Source organism: Microtus ochrogaster, chromosome 6, assembly GCF_000317375.1.
Source record: "Microtus ochrogaster isolate Prairie Vole_2 chromosome 6, MicOch1.0, whole genome shotgun sequence".
Taxonomy (NCBI): Eukaryota; Metazoa; Chordata; class Mammalia; order Rodentia; family Cricetidae; genus Microtus; species Microtus ochrogaster.
Genome location: NC_022013.1, coordinates 80,657,842 through 80,671,644, shown reverse-complemented (window position 1 = coordinate 80,671,644; position 13,803 = coordinate 80,657,842). Strand labels below are relative to the sequence as shown.

The following is a 13,803-nucleotide window of genomic DNA, read 5'->3' as shown; positions in this document are numbered from 1 at the left end:
GTACTGACTCCTTTGTGTGCTACAACATCCTGGGATAGACATTCTTCGAGGGCAGAATTCCTTCGCACTTACTGGACTGCTGTGCATGGGCAGGCACAGTGTCTTTCACTCAGTGTGATTCTGAACAGTGAGAGAAGGAAAATGAACATTTGTTCGTGTTTTTCCCAGCTGACACTATCCCTGATAATCTCCCTGGAGAAATGGTTTGATCTATTTGCCATGCTTGGCTCAAAGATTTGCCATAACTGATCATCTGGAGCTCATGGAGAAGTAAGTGAGCAGTTTAGAAAGGATCCCAGCTGTTGTTCACCTTTAACTTAAGGATGAGAATTGCGAGAGAGGAGAAAGAAGGGATAAAGCCAGCTTGTACACAAAGTCTTGGCAAAAGAACTCTAGACCAAAAGAACTATAGACCACAGAATAATACAATAAGCATATATTGATAATAAAAATATGACAAGTTGGTCACATAAAGTGATCGAAAGCAGAATAGACCAGGGAAAGTCCTCTAGGAAGGTTCAGAACAACATATGTTTGTGAGGAAGTTACAGCAACCCACTGTGGTACTTGCTGCGGAGATAAACACATGGTCTTTGGAGACAGACAGTGTTCAAATCTTATTCTGTCTAGCTGGGTCACCTTGCACATGTTATTGAACCTTTGGAGGAAGAGAACCTTACTTTGCTCTCTGTAAAAAGATACCTAAGGGGGTTATGGTGACAATCAAGGAGAAAGGATTTGAAGTGTTTTGTAAACTATACAATGAAACACAGCTTACCATCCCATAGGCATCAGCGGCTGCTCAAAGATCAAGATGCCATGTTCTAGACTGGGTGAGAGGTTATCACCTAGCACTCCGATTTGGAGACCCAGCCCTCTTGGACTGAGTCAGTGTGCCGGTCCTATCCTGTTTGTTCCGCTGACAGTCTCCTACCTGCACCATGTCTGGGTCACCCTTTTAAGTCCTTCATGGCCTTTGGATGAGTCAAGATGGAAAAGAGGCAGAGGAGGTGCTGCGAAGACAGTCCACCAGGCAGCAGCTCACATTCCCTGACCTCTTTCACACAGGGTTTACTCATTGCATAAAAGAAATTTCTCTTTCATCCTATCTCCCTAGTCTCTCTCTCCAAGTTTTTTTTTTCTTTTTCTGAACCAAGAGCCAGTCTTAGAATAGGAACCAACTCTTTCTCAAGGAAGTTGATTGAACAGCTTGCTCCTTCCCACCTTCAGTTCCCATTACTTTTTCCTTTGAGACTCTGACTCTTGCAGAACAGATACTGTCAAGCAGCCTGTCTTAGACAGCAGACAGGCTCACATTCACACACTCAGCAGAGGAGGTAACAAGAAGCTAGGTAAAAGTGATTAGTGGAAATGAAGGGGTGGGTGGAATTCCTGGCAGAAGTCTCTCTATTTTAGGCACTCATCTGTGCCAAAACACACAGGTACCCAACCTGGAGGATCCTTCACTACCTGCAGTGGCATCAGTGAGGGAAGAGAGAAACATACTCTGAATACCTTTGAGGTCTTATCATTTCCAGACAGACATATCAAAGTCTAGGGCCTGGGAGGACTAAGGGTTGCAAGGGATGAAAAGAACTCCCCAGTGAGGACTAGGAGAATCAGGCCCAGGATGATGGATGGGGTGTGAGAAAGAAGCCTGGAAAAGGGTAAACAGCCAGGAGGTAGTTGGAGGGATGGGGAGCCAAGGGTGAAGAGAAAGAATGTACCAGGGTCAAATAGCAAAGAAAATGCCCCTGCAGTGACAGACTCAAGATCCCGTGTATTATTCCCAGGCAATGCATGTGCATGGATGCTGCTTCCCTCCCTCCATGCATGTGTGCAAGTCAGCCCTCACCCAGACATATTAAAACCCCTTCAGAAAACCTTTCTTTTTGTGTGTTGTTCCATGTCTCCTTGGAACTCTGCTTTGCAAAGCGATTGCTGTTCCTTAAGGCATAGCACCCCACTTTTATGCTCCTTGTGCAATTCTGTGAGGGCCAATGGCCTTAGCATCACTACTTCACAGGTAATAAGATGTGGGGACAATCCAGGTTAACTATTTTGGTTAAGTTTCTAGGTGTGCAAGGAAGACTTGGACTCTGGGCTTTGAGAGTTACATGTACCATCTGCTTGCCTGATACCTGGAGTTCCTAGTGAGTGCCAGCAACTGGTATTTCTAAGGGATTACTTTCTTTAGCGGTTACCCTACAGTTCTGGATGGGCAATACTGTTTCCAGAGTTGGGGTACCATCTTGCTACCACCCTTTGTTATGAGGATTGGGTTTAAAAGCTATTATTGAGGTGAACTCTTGGGAACTTCTGAGCACTTCTGAACAGCCACCAAATGCCACTTGGCTCCTGCTCAGGTTCAACTGATGAGAAGGAGGGCTGGGGTTGCTGGGGTTGCTGGGGCCTACAGACAACCCCAGCAGCTGCATGGATATTGGTGAATAAAAAGAGTCCAGATGCTCTAATGCATGCACTCTGAGACTAGTGTGCCAAATTCCCCTCCACAGCCTGACCTTTCCTGTGGACAGAAAACCTGCACCCAGTTTCTTTCTGAAGGCCAAGTCTCTGCAGCCAGACTAGATAGACTGTAACAGCTCCTGCCTACCGCCTTGGGGCTTCTCTCTCTCCCCACTCACCTCTCCTAGCTCTCCACCCCATCTCCTGGTCTTCAATCCCCAGACATGGCAGATCACTGATTAATTCAAGGCTGTTTAATAACTCTTCTATTTCAATGAAACAAGCTGTCTTGTTTTCCTTATTTTCAACACTGACTTTCGTTTCTTTGCTAAGCATCTTACTGTCATTTAAATTTCTGTCTCCAACCAAGCTGATAATAGACTGGAGTGAGCAGCTGCTTCAGTCTTGTTTATGACAATGATTAGAAGTTAGAGCCTGTGCTAGCTGAGAATTGACCAAACCTCAGTTCAGCAGCTCTGCCCCTGCACGTAGAGAGAGTGCTAATTTTAACATGACTAGTAGAATTCTGGCTCCAGAGGAAACTGGGGTTAATCCTAGCCCAGCCTTCCTAGCACCCTGCTCTGAAGCCGGCTAGGATGGCAAAGTTGTGAGACCAACTGTACTTACTTGGGAATTACGGTCAGTAGCTGGGGGTCAGTTGTTCGGAGCTGAAACTGCCCTGTTGTTCTCAACAGCCTTTTGTCCAGTTAATTTACTGAGCAGCAAAGCAAGAGGCTCCTGCTTGCAGGGTCATAAGTGGACAGAGAACTCAGCAAACAGCTAGTTTGCCTTTCTGTCCCAGCTTTCAAATACTCAGAAACATTTCCCAAATAGTCTACACATGGCACCTGTTTATTTTATAATCCATAAAAAACAACTCATTACTGGAGACCTGGCCACTTTTTAACTGCAGATCAGTTTCTCCAAAGGATGCAGATCGTGTCCTCTAGGGACGGCCTCTTCCTGGTTGGATGGCTCTGATTCAGCCTCTCTTATCTTCCCGCAATATCTTTAATGACACACAGTCAGCAAGAGCCGGAGTGGCGACTTAGCTTCTTTCAGTCGTGTTCGGCCTGTTGCACATACTCTATAAACATTTGTTCAGTCAGACTTGAATTAGGCTGTGCCCTGTTCAAACTCCCTGCAAGTAAAGTACATGTCTCCCATCTGGATAGATCCTCGCCGAGGCTTTCATTTCTCCCTGGATCAATGTGTTAGCCCTTCCAGTGCACAAGCCAGCAGCCGGGGCCTCCACTTCCCTTACCCCTATACCCTCAAGGCTTCACATCATAGCTAGGGGACCATGTGACAACAATGTCGGGAGTATGTAGCAGCAGATGTCAGAGGTCTGAACCTCTGGATTATATCCCCCATCCATCCCGATCCCTAAGGGCCAGACACAGCTGCCTGGGAAAGTCCACAGGTGCAGAGGGCAAAACCTTGGTGGTCGGACACTCCCTGCCTCTTGCTCCTCTGCAGGCAGATCCCTGAAAGTCAGAGCTCTTGGCCTGTGCCTCCCAGCCAGCAGTCTTCAGGCAGCTGCTGAGGTCATTGTCTCAGCCTCTTCAAGTTGTGAATGCTGAGTCTATAGAGACCGCAACACAAACAGTGCCCACAGTGCCTCTCAGGAGGGAAAGGCCGCCTGCCCTTGCCAGAGCCATTGACTGTGCAAATAGCAAGACTGGAGATGGATGGAGCAAAGCTGGTTGGAGCTATTGAAAAGAGGGGGAGCCTCTCTCCCCACACTGCTCAGTGCCAGTAGACGCTGGGGATGTGTGCTAAAGGCCGGCAGATGGGCAGGAAAAGAGACGTGGTGAGGTCTCCTGAGGATACTGCCTCATCGTGAGCTGTGTGTCTGGCCAAACCCAGGAACAGAGGGTTGAGGATGGCGCTGGGTACAGGATGGGAACAAGAGGCTGAAGAGAGAAGTGATTCCACTCTGTAGGCAGGTCTAGTGGGCAGGGACAACTGGAGTGCACTGAATAATGACTTACCGTGTGATACAGGGCAATCAATCGCTCAGTTTGGGCTTGGGATTTCATAGCTGTTATTTGAACTTAGGTTAAAGCTATTTTCGAATCCTCAGAAACACTTTCCAAGTGTTCTACACACCACATCTGCTTATTTTAATTCATTAAAAATACTTAGTAAAGAGAATTGAGGCATCATGTTATGCCTGTCCCCATTTCCTGAAGTAGGCCTTTGTATAGTCATGTCAAACATGCAGGAATATTTTCTCAATGCCACTTTCCCTTTTCTATATTCTAATACGGAATGAGGCTCTTGCCCAGGTAGGCTATATGACGGCGTATGGGCCCAAGAGAAGACAGGAAATGCTTTTCCCCAGGTGTGCTGCAAGACATTACAAATGATGGGCCAAGGAGTCTCTGGGCCCTCCCGCACCTGCCAACACTTTCCCTACTGTGCTTGTCCTATGCACTTCTTTTCAGACTGAGACAGCACCTCCTAAGCACAGTCAAGATTCTGCCCTTGCTTTGCTGGAGGCTGACTCTGAACAATGCCAAATGACTAGCTAGAAGACAGTGTCCTTCTCTACTCCTAAGAGTTGAAGGTATCAAAAACCCGAACACAACAAAGTCAGAATTCAAATCTCAACTCTCATATATAAATGCCAGCCATAAAAAATGCCCGCGACCTCACTGCCAAGGCTACTGTGGGTTTTCCTCTTTCCAGATTCCACTGAATATCCAGATCTTTATACTTTAAGCACACACAGTTTCTTTAAGTAAGATCTTGCCTTTTCAGAAAATTCCAGATAAATACAGAGAAAATGTGTGTGTGTGTGTGTGTGTGTGTGTGCGTGCGTGAATGAATTCAGAATTTCTAAGGTTTTATTCTGCTCTAGATTTTAAAAATAACTTTTCCAGTTGGCAGCAGTAATCATTTTTTTTCTAACTCCCTTAACACCATCTTCCTCTGTCTCAATCTAAAACACAGGCAAAGTGAAAGCTCTTGAACATCACAAAAAACCTATCACAAACACAGAGGGAGACAGGGGTGCTAGTTAGAAGGGAGGAGCCAGCTCACCAGAGTGTCAGGCAAGATCTCTTCTCCCTCCTGCTACCGGGGACAAATGGAGTTATGGAGAAGGTCAACAGGTGAGAAACTCTCAGGAAGGGTGCAAAAAGTGTGAAGGGAAGTTCTTTGTTCTTCCTTTGTTCTTATGTAGCAGGAGCTGTATGTGACACCACACACCTCCCAACCATCTGTCTGGCTCTTAGTAGGCCTCGCACCCTCTATGTGAGGCCTCCTGTTGGCTTTCCAGTTACACATGTGGTTTATATTATTCTATAAGAGCTTGAGTTGGAAAACTGGAGGGGTTGCTACCCTGGGTCACTCAGATAAGAACTTCTTTCTTCTGGATAAACCTGGGGGTGTTGCTCACAGAAGTCCTGGTGCTGTGGGTTTCTGTCACTGACTGTGAAAGCCCCAGTTGGGAAGCTCCTGCTTGAGGCTGAGGGTCAGCCATTCTATCCTACGTGGAGTCTCTCAGAAACAGCAGCACTTAGACTTGAAGCACAGACTCAGAGTGGGGCCCTGCTGGCTCAGCGATGGTTCTGGGTTCTACTGAGAACTGGTCTTCTAGGGAGCTCAGAAACTGGGCTCTTCTCCTTCAGGTATTTTAGTTCCTTGGGACAAAAAGCTAGGAGGGGGAAGCAGAGATGGGGAACAGGCAGGGAAGGTGGGAGGTCAGAGGCCAGTGTAATATTTACCCAGCTCAGTGGAGGCCTTTCACTTTTAGAAGCAGGAAACAACTTCAAAGCTGTAACATCCCCTTGCTACTTTGCCAGCAGGCTAGTCTGCTGTCTCCACAGGCAGGAAGGGCTCTCTACCAGTCCTTCCTGAACCTACCCCCTTTTCCTAGCCTGTCTCTGCTTAGAGGTCAGGTGCCTGGTATGCTCACAGAAGAGTTGTTCTGGTGGCTCTCAAAGTGGTGTGAGCTGTTCCCGGAGTGCCCTTAGTCACGCTGAGTGAGCCTCACACAAGTCCGCACTTCATAGCAGAGTAGCTATATTGGGTTGACACTAAGAAGCCAAGGTGCCAGCTACACAGTCCAAGACCTGAACTTCAGAGGTTCATCACAATTATCAGGCCCCTCTTCAACATACCCATCCATATACCCACACAGGTGCTCCAGAGCATATCTGCAAGGGCTTCTCAAGTCTCTTGAAGCCCAGGGCCTATTCCTAGTCTGGGACACCTCAGTGCATAAAGTTCAAGAAGAATTCTATTTCCCATGATGACATGAGAGTCCTCGAGGGAGCTGACGTCTGCCTCTTGTTAATCTCCCTCTGCTGACCCTCCTTGACCTTCATCTCAGATAAGAGTCGAACAGTGGCATTTCCTGGTCCGCCACACTAGTGTCCATGCCTCTGGCTCTAGGTAGGATATCAGAGAGGAATGCAGCAGGAAAAACTCTCCAGACTCTGCTCTGGGAAAACGGTTCTGGAGAACCGATTAATAGGAAACAACTCCAGCGCTACCAGCCTAACACCCATGGGAGAGCAGAAGGAGTAGGGTGACAGTAAGAGGTAGTCAGACGGCCCCTCTTGATAGGACCCTGGAGTTTTCAGGCACCAACCAGTTCTCCCAGGAATCTACCATGCAGTGAGTGACACAGGTTATAAGCTCTGAAGGAAGGGGAAGCCCTTCCTTATGGATAGACGTTTTTGCTCTTCTGTCCTTGAGCAGTGAGTTGCCACATTCTTGGCAGTACACAAGTGGTCGATCTCTATCTATTTAAACCTGAATGGATTCCGATTCCTGCTTCCAGTGTCTGTGTGGTTTACCATAAGGGGCAGAAACAGTAGCTCAATGACTCAAGTAATGTTCTCTTAGCACCCAAAGAAGAAACCAAAGCTTCAAGGTAGGCTGTCTACACACAAAACAGAAAGTCTGTGAGTCTGAGTCCTCATGAGGGGTGGAAAAGGGCAGAGGTGGGTCTGCTGGATAGCACGATGCTCAATGCTCCCAGAGCCTGTGAGGGCTGTAGGGCTCTTTTTCTCTCTCTCCTGTGTGTGTGTGTGTGTGTGTGTGTGTGTGTGTGTGTGCACGTGCACATGTTGGGGGTCACAGAGGGGAGACAGTCATACAGTCATTTACCATATATTCAGTCTGTGCCCCTCCCCACTTCTGTTCTGAGAGACAGGTTGAACTTACTGCCTTTTCTCTCATCCTGAAAGTAATTTCAGCAAGGAAAAGCAGGATTAAACTTTCATAACACAACACATTTATCTTATTTAGCTTCTTTCTTTCCTCTGTCCTCCCCTCTTGACCCTAGGTAAGTTTAAGCCAGAGGGAAGCTGAGATTAAATATCAGGGAATGGTATTAGATCTGAGGAGACACTGATCTCTGGTTCCCTGCCCATCCCCAAACTTCAATATTTTTCCATCCCCTGTTGCACAGTTATTATCTCCGTGGATGAGAGAAGCCACTGCGCTCTGTGCGTGTTCCCTCTCAATATTGTCCTCTTTTGAAATGAAAGGGGGAATTAGAATTCAGAGACAGGCTCCCAGGGAGAATATGAAGACAAAGATTAAGTCAGCGATACAACGTTGACATGCATTTAGTTCCTGAAAGGTCTTTAAAAAAAAAAGTCTCCTCCAGAGCTGTGTTGCCGCTGCTGAGACTGGCTGGAAATCCACATTAGGGAGTGAGAAGAAGGGAAGGTCTGTGGCAGGGACTTGGGGATGGGCCAAAACTTTACTTGCTGATAAAAAAAAGGGGAAAGATTCTCTTGGTGAGGCAGCCAGGACTGGATTTGAGCATACATCTCTTCCCTGGCTACTCAGATATGAACTGTATGGGTCTAAGCCTCTCTTAGTCTCCTATGCCCAGAGAAGTCCTGAGGGACTGGCCTTTCATAGTTACACCTAGACAGACAGACGACAGACAGACAGACAGACAGACGACAGACAGACAGACAGACAGACAGACAGACCCCTCTCCTGTGAGGCTAGCTTCCCCTGAAAGCCTGGTAAACACTGCTTTTAATGCCCCCCCCCACCTTACTCCTTGACTTTTTCCCTCCCCTGACCCCAGCCCTCTGTGTCAGAGGTGAAAAGTTCCAGTTCTGCTCTCTGTCATTTGTGGTCTCTGGGTGGTGATGGCTGGGAGTTTCTAATATAGCCCCCACCCACCCATCCACCCAAAAAAGACACAAAAGCCAGTGTTTCAGGGCAAGTGTGGTTTTCAAGAGTTCCCTCTAGTGGAGAACACCTATTACTTCACCTTGCGAGAGCCCAGAGCCTCACTCAGTTGCTGGCTCTCCCACCGGATACACTGTCAGTCTCTATCTCTATCTTCCCCCTGTCTCTCTGTTTATCTGAGACCCTGTCTGCATCCCGACTTCTGTTATCACCGCACATGAGCCTCCACGCCTGCATCTTGAGCTGGATGCTCCATCCTCCTCCTGCTTTTCTCTGGCCTTCAGCAAGGCAGTTCTGATGGGTCAAGCACTTTGGAAAGACCTACTACCAAATGGCTTAATCTCAAATATCTAAAACAGTACCACAAGTCAGAGGCATTCAGAGTTTCTGGTGAACCAGGCTTTCGGTAGGAAGAACAAGAGGCTTTTTCCGAATTTCCTCCTCCGACCCCTGCTACCCCCCATTTCCAAGCAAACTCCAGCCTAATGGGTTGATCTATACTTCCAAAGTATCTGTACCCAAATTGTCTGGAGTCCTGTGTGAAGCCAGTTTCCCTTATCAGTTCTCCCAACCCTTACCCGCTCCTTAGACTCTGACTGCACCCTGCCAAGTGAACAGGTTGCAAAGCCTGGGCAAACAGACAGATAAAGGAGAGGGGGGTGCTTGAAGAAGGAAAGGATGAGTTGGTGGGTCAGGTACTATGTCAAGGGCTAGAGGAAGACAGCAGGGAGGGGTAACATCAACCGTTTTGCTGGGGGAAGAGAAGACCACTGGAGAACATCTGCTCATTCTCAGGGCTTCCCAGAGATATCCTGCCACCCAGATGAGGGACAAGGCCAGACCAAGTCAGGTTAATGGTTAACCAACTGCTGAAGCAGGGAACTTTCTGGAAGAGCTCAGTTGTAAGCTCTTTCCTCTCTCACTGTATACTCAAACTCCATAGGGACCTTGATTTCCAACAAAGAATATTCTCACCTCTATTCCAATTCAAGATTGGAGCAGTGTGAAGTTGCACAGAGGTTCCAGATGCCCAGATGCCAGGGAGCAGAGCCCCAAAGAGGCTAAGGGCTGAGCAGAGGAGAGAGGGTGGCCCCTTCAGATCAGCCATTCCCCACAGGCGCCTTGGGACCAGCTGTTTGACCCCGGGAAGAACTGCCTTTCTTTTTGTCTCCATGGGGGTTCACCTTTAGAAATGACAAAAAAGCAGGGGATGGCACACCCACCCCTCATTTACTCTAATCAGGCATGAAATCTTTGTAACTATGTGAAAAAACTGTTTCCCATAAGGGAATCAGTTCCATTCATCATTGTTTGAACTGAGCATATGTGATGGAGAGAAACAGAACACTCACATAGAATGAATTGATAGCAGACAGCCTAGGGGGAGGGGTAGCGCTGGGGGAAGGGGTGGTGTTGGGGTGCTGTACATATGAGCTGTAAAAACTCCATCCAGCACCTCAAAGCCTGCTTCTCTTGCTTCCCTGTGGGCAGCCCTGAATTATTGTAGCTAACAGACTGTAACACAATGCTCCTGTCTCTTTATGATCTGCATGGGGCTGGGAGGGGGGCTGGCTCTGTGTTCCTTGCCTCTCCATTTGCTGTGATGGACAGAAGTATATTGTACCCTAGTCTCCCTGTGCAGAGACAGCTGTGAAGCAATGCAGGAAGACAGCTGGGGAGAGGGGCCTGGAAACAGGAATTGCCTCCCCCACACCAAATCCTGTATCTTTCAGAGGCAGTCATAGAAAGCAAGGTGGAACAGAAGCCATAAAGCTCCACAAACAGTGATGACTCCGGCACCACAAATATTTTGGGATTCCTGCGCTGGCAAGCTTAAAGCTCCTGCCAACTGCTGTCCTGTGTATTTAAGCATATTCACTGGCTTCTCTTCCTGCTCCTGTGCCTCCTTGTAACATGCCCAAGAAATAAAGATTAGCTGAATAATCAGGAGTATGTGTAATAGGCCTGGGAGAGGCACCTAGCAGAGACTGTTCTTTGAGACTGCCTAACCTTATTTTGAGCACAGAACTCCTGCAACGCAGATGCTTAAACTTAAACATCTACCACATCTGCAACTTCTCTTGGTCAAGAGTGTTGGAGGGCAATCTTTCATTAGCAGCCTGGAGATGGGGAGGCGACGTTCAGAGCTGCTCTGATAGGGACCAGCAGCTTTGGGATGTCATGGCCTAGAGTGATAGTCCTATGATATCACTGTCTACTCTTCCTTTAGACTTTGGCCAAAAGGTCAGCGACTCTTCACCCCTGCTTGGATCCAGGCTGTAAGGGTCCCCTGGCCCCTATGCCCTGCCAATGAGCAGGGTGCAGCTAAGACTTCTTCACCAGGTTGTAGTACCTGGGTAGAGGAAACCATTTAAGACCTTGTCACTTCAGGACTTGCAGCTCTGTAGCAGTCTCCCCCGTACATCGGTCAAAAGTCAAGTCCTTTTAATTGCTTTTCAGCCCCCATCCTAATGCAGTTTTCTGAGGACAGAAAGGGACCAGAGAGGGCAATCAGTCTTCATAGTCCCTCTTCCTCAGCAGGTTTCTGGATAGGATTAACTGTGAGAAAGAGGAGACAGGTTCTTTAGGTAATACTAGCTAGTGACAGCAGAGGCAAGTAGTGAGATAGCTGGGGGCATAGCACTAAGGGAGATGATGACAGGTAGAAGACAGACAGGAAAACAACCTCCTGGGGTATGGGACAGATTCCACTCTGCTTCCTTGGTTCCCTGCCCTCTTTCAATTTTCCACCCCTAGCACCCCCAGCCGAGATCACAGGTAATTACTTCTAAGGGTGCTCTGTGAGGAGAGGAGAAGTTAATGAATTCTTCTATCTTCCTGCCTGGAGGTCAGGGGATAGAGGGCTGCTAGCGACTCTAGGAGCTTTCTGGGGTGATTGCACAGAAAGTTGTGCATTTCAATTAGGGACAGCTGAATTCCTCCAGTCAGGGCTGAGCTCTTCTGGGGATACTGGTGCTCTCTGGAAGGCCCCGACATTCAGAGCTGGCCCAGAGGGAAGAGTGAAGTTTCAAGATCTGGGAAAAGGCTCGGTATGACTGGCCTACTGTTGTATGGAATTGCACAGCGCTGAACCTGACTCCAGCTCTGTTGAAAGCGGTCAGCCCAGTCCTGCCTGCCCGTGGTCCAGCCTAGATAGTCAACTATACAGACCTGGTCCACAGCAAGGATGGATGTGTCTCAAAATGTCTAATTCTCCACAGATAGGCCTTCAGAGACATCTGGTAGTCTCACTTCCCAAACCCATGCACCTCTGTCTGTTGTGCATATACGGGTGGCTAGGGAGCTATGTTGTCTATGGTGTTGGTTCGCTAGAGAACTGAACATTCTTGCCGTCAACAGCTATGAGCTCTCCTTTCCAGACTGTGGTGACTGCCCTGGTATCCCAAGTTTACCCGCAGCTTCCTCTCCCTCTTATCTCTCTGTCTGAGCTGTTTGCAGAGGTAGGTCCTCCTAGAGCAAGGGTCATGTTAAACAGGTGGATATTTTTGAGGTCCCTAGAATAACAGTTTCATGTGACGCTTTGACCATTTAGATCAAGATGAACATTTATGAAGACTACCTGTGAGCAAAAGAAGCTCGAATTTTCTAGGACCCTATCACTTCTTGGGGTGGGGCAAAAAAGAGTAAACAGAGGGAAATGAGCTTTAAGGAGCCTCTTGGACTCTGGACAAACTCCCACTTCAAACCATGGGGGCCGGGCCCCAGCTGGGCACTATGCCATGGGGGATGGGGGCAGGAACATTTAACCACAGTGCTTCCAAACCGCTCACTGGGCTTCCCGGAACCCGCGCAAAAGATGCCTTCTCCTTCCCAATTCCCAATCCACTGAACCACTGAACCGGCCAGCGGCCACCCGGGACGACAGCGCCGGGTGAACGCCCCCCATCCGGCCTCCCGGCCACAGTCGCCTTAGGCTATCTCGCTAATGCTACCGAGGGCCTCTCTGGGTTCCAACCCTGGGACAACCTCGCCACCCGGGCGCTCCCCAGAACTGCAGACCGCCGGCAGGTGCGCGTTGCAAGCGCGCCACGGAGCGCCGGAACCACCGGAGCCTCCGGAGTCGATGGCCCGGAAGCCGCGGCAAGAGACCGTAGCTGCGAAAGTGGCGGATCACGCGCGGAGACTCGCCGCCACAGTCGAGCCTTGGCCGGGGCCGGGACCCCAAGGGGACCTGGGGAGGCTGCGCCTGAGAAGCCGCCGCGGGCGCGCGCTCAGGGAGAGGGCGGAGGGCTCCGCTTACCCAGCTCGGCGGTGTCTGTCTGTCCTTGCGTCTCTGCTTTTTCCGACTCGGCTGGCGGCTGCCCAGGGCAGCGCGCGCCCAGTCCCTGCCCGACCCGAGTCAGACAGACGGCCAGGTCCACATGGAACCCAAGATCATTAAAATCCACGGCCCGCGCCGCCCGCCTGCCTGTATTCCTGGGGTGGCCCTTGATTAGGACCGCGCGTCTTCACCCCGGTCGCCTGCACTCAGGGACCCGGACGCGAAGGGGCGTGGGGTCCAGCAGGGTCCCTCCGGGGAGGCGCAAAGCCGGCTGTCTTCAGGTTTTCCCGGCGCGACTTTCCGGGCTGCTCTGACATCAGCGATCCCGCGCTTCCTTCCCTTCTGCTCCCGGCCCGCTCGGCCCCATTTCCTCCGGGAACGGTTGCCAGCTCTGTCTGCGACCGGGCCCGTACGCTCCCCGCGGCTCCGCGGCTTCCGAGTCCACCAGATCGGATCGCTAGTCCTCGGCTGAAGGATCCCAGCAGCTGCGCCCGCCGCCCCCGCTCAGCTCTGCGCGGACAGTGCTGCGCGCTGCGAGGCTAGGCTCGGCTCCGGTGGCGGCGCCCTCAGCCGGCCTCCTATATTACCGCGCAGCTCATTATCATAGAGGCCGTGTTAACCCCCTCCCCGCCCACGCGCCCCGCCCGCGCAGACCGAATCCCCTAGTCTGTCCACCCGAGAACCCGGCTGAGCTACTGTGCTGTGGGCGTTCGCCTCGCTCAGCGGACCCCGTAGGAAGCCAAGTGGCCAGAAAGATGCTACCGGGGTCTGGGGACTCAGGTCTTGGCCTGGTGAGTCTGCTGACTCGGCCTCGGGAGGGGTTCAGAGTGACAAGGGCAACCCAGCCCCTCGCGTGGCATCACCTGTCACCGGGCACAGCCTAC

General features: G+C 50.1%; 1 protein-coding gene across 3 annotated transcripts in view; it reads right to left on the bottom strand.

Annotated features, from left to right (window-relative positions):
* Positions 1–13,515, bottom strand: part of Plxna2 (plexin A2) — a 203,987-nt gene extending 190,472 nt beyond the window's left edge. For all 3 annotated transcript variants that reach the window (XR_003377039.1, XR_001228954.2, XM_005348915.2), the window contains exon 1: positions 12,899–13,515. The gene's annotated coding sequence lies outside the window, so the exon portion shown is untranslated. The remainder of the gene's footprint in view (positions 1–12,898) is intronic.
* Positions 13,516–13,803: the final 288 nt, after the last annotated feature.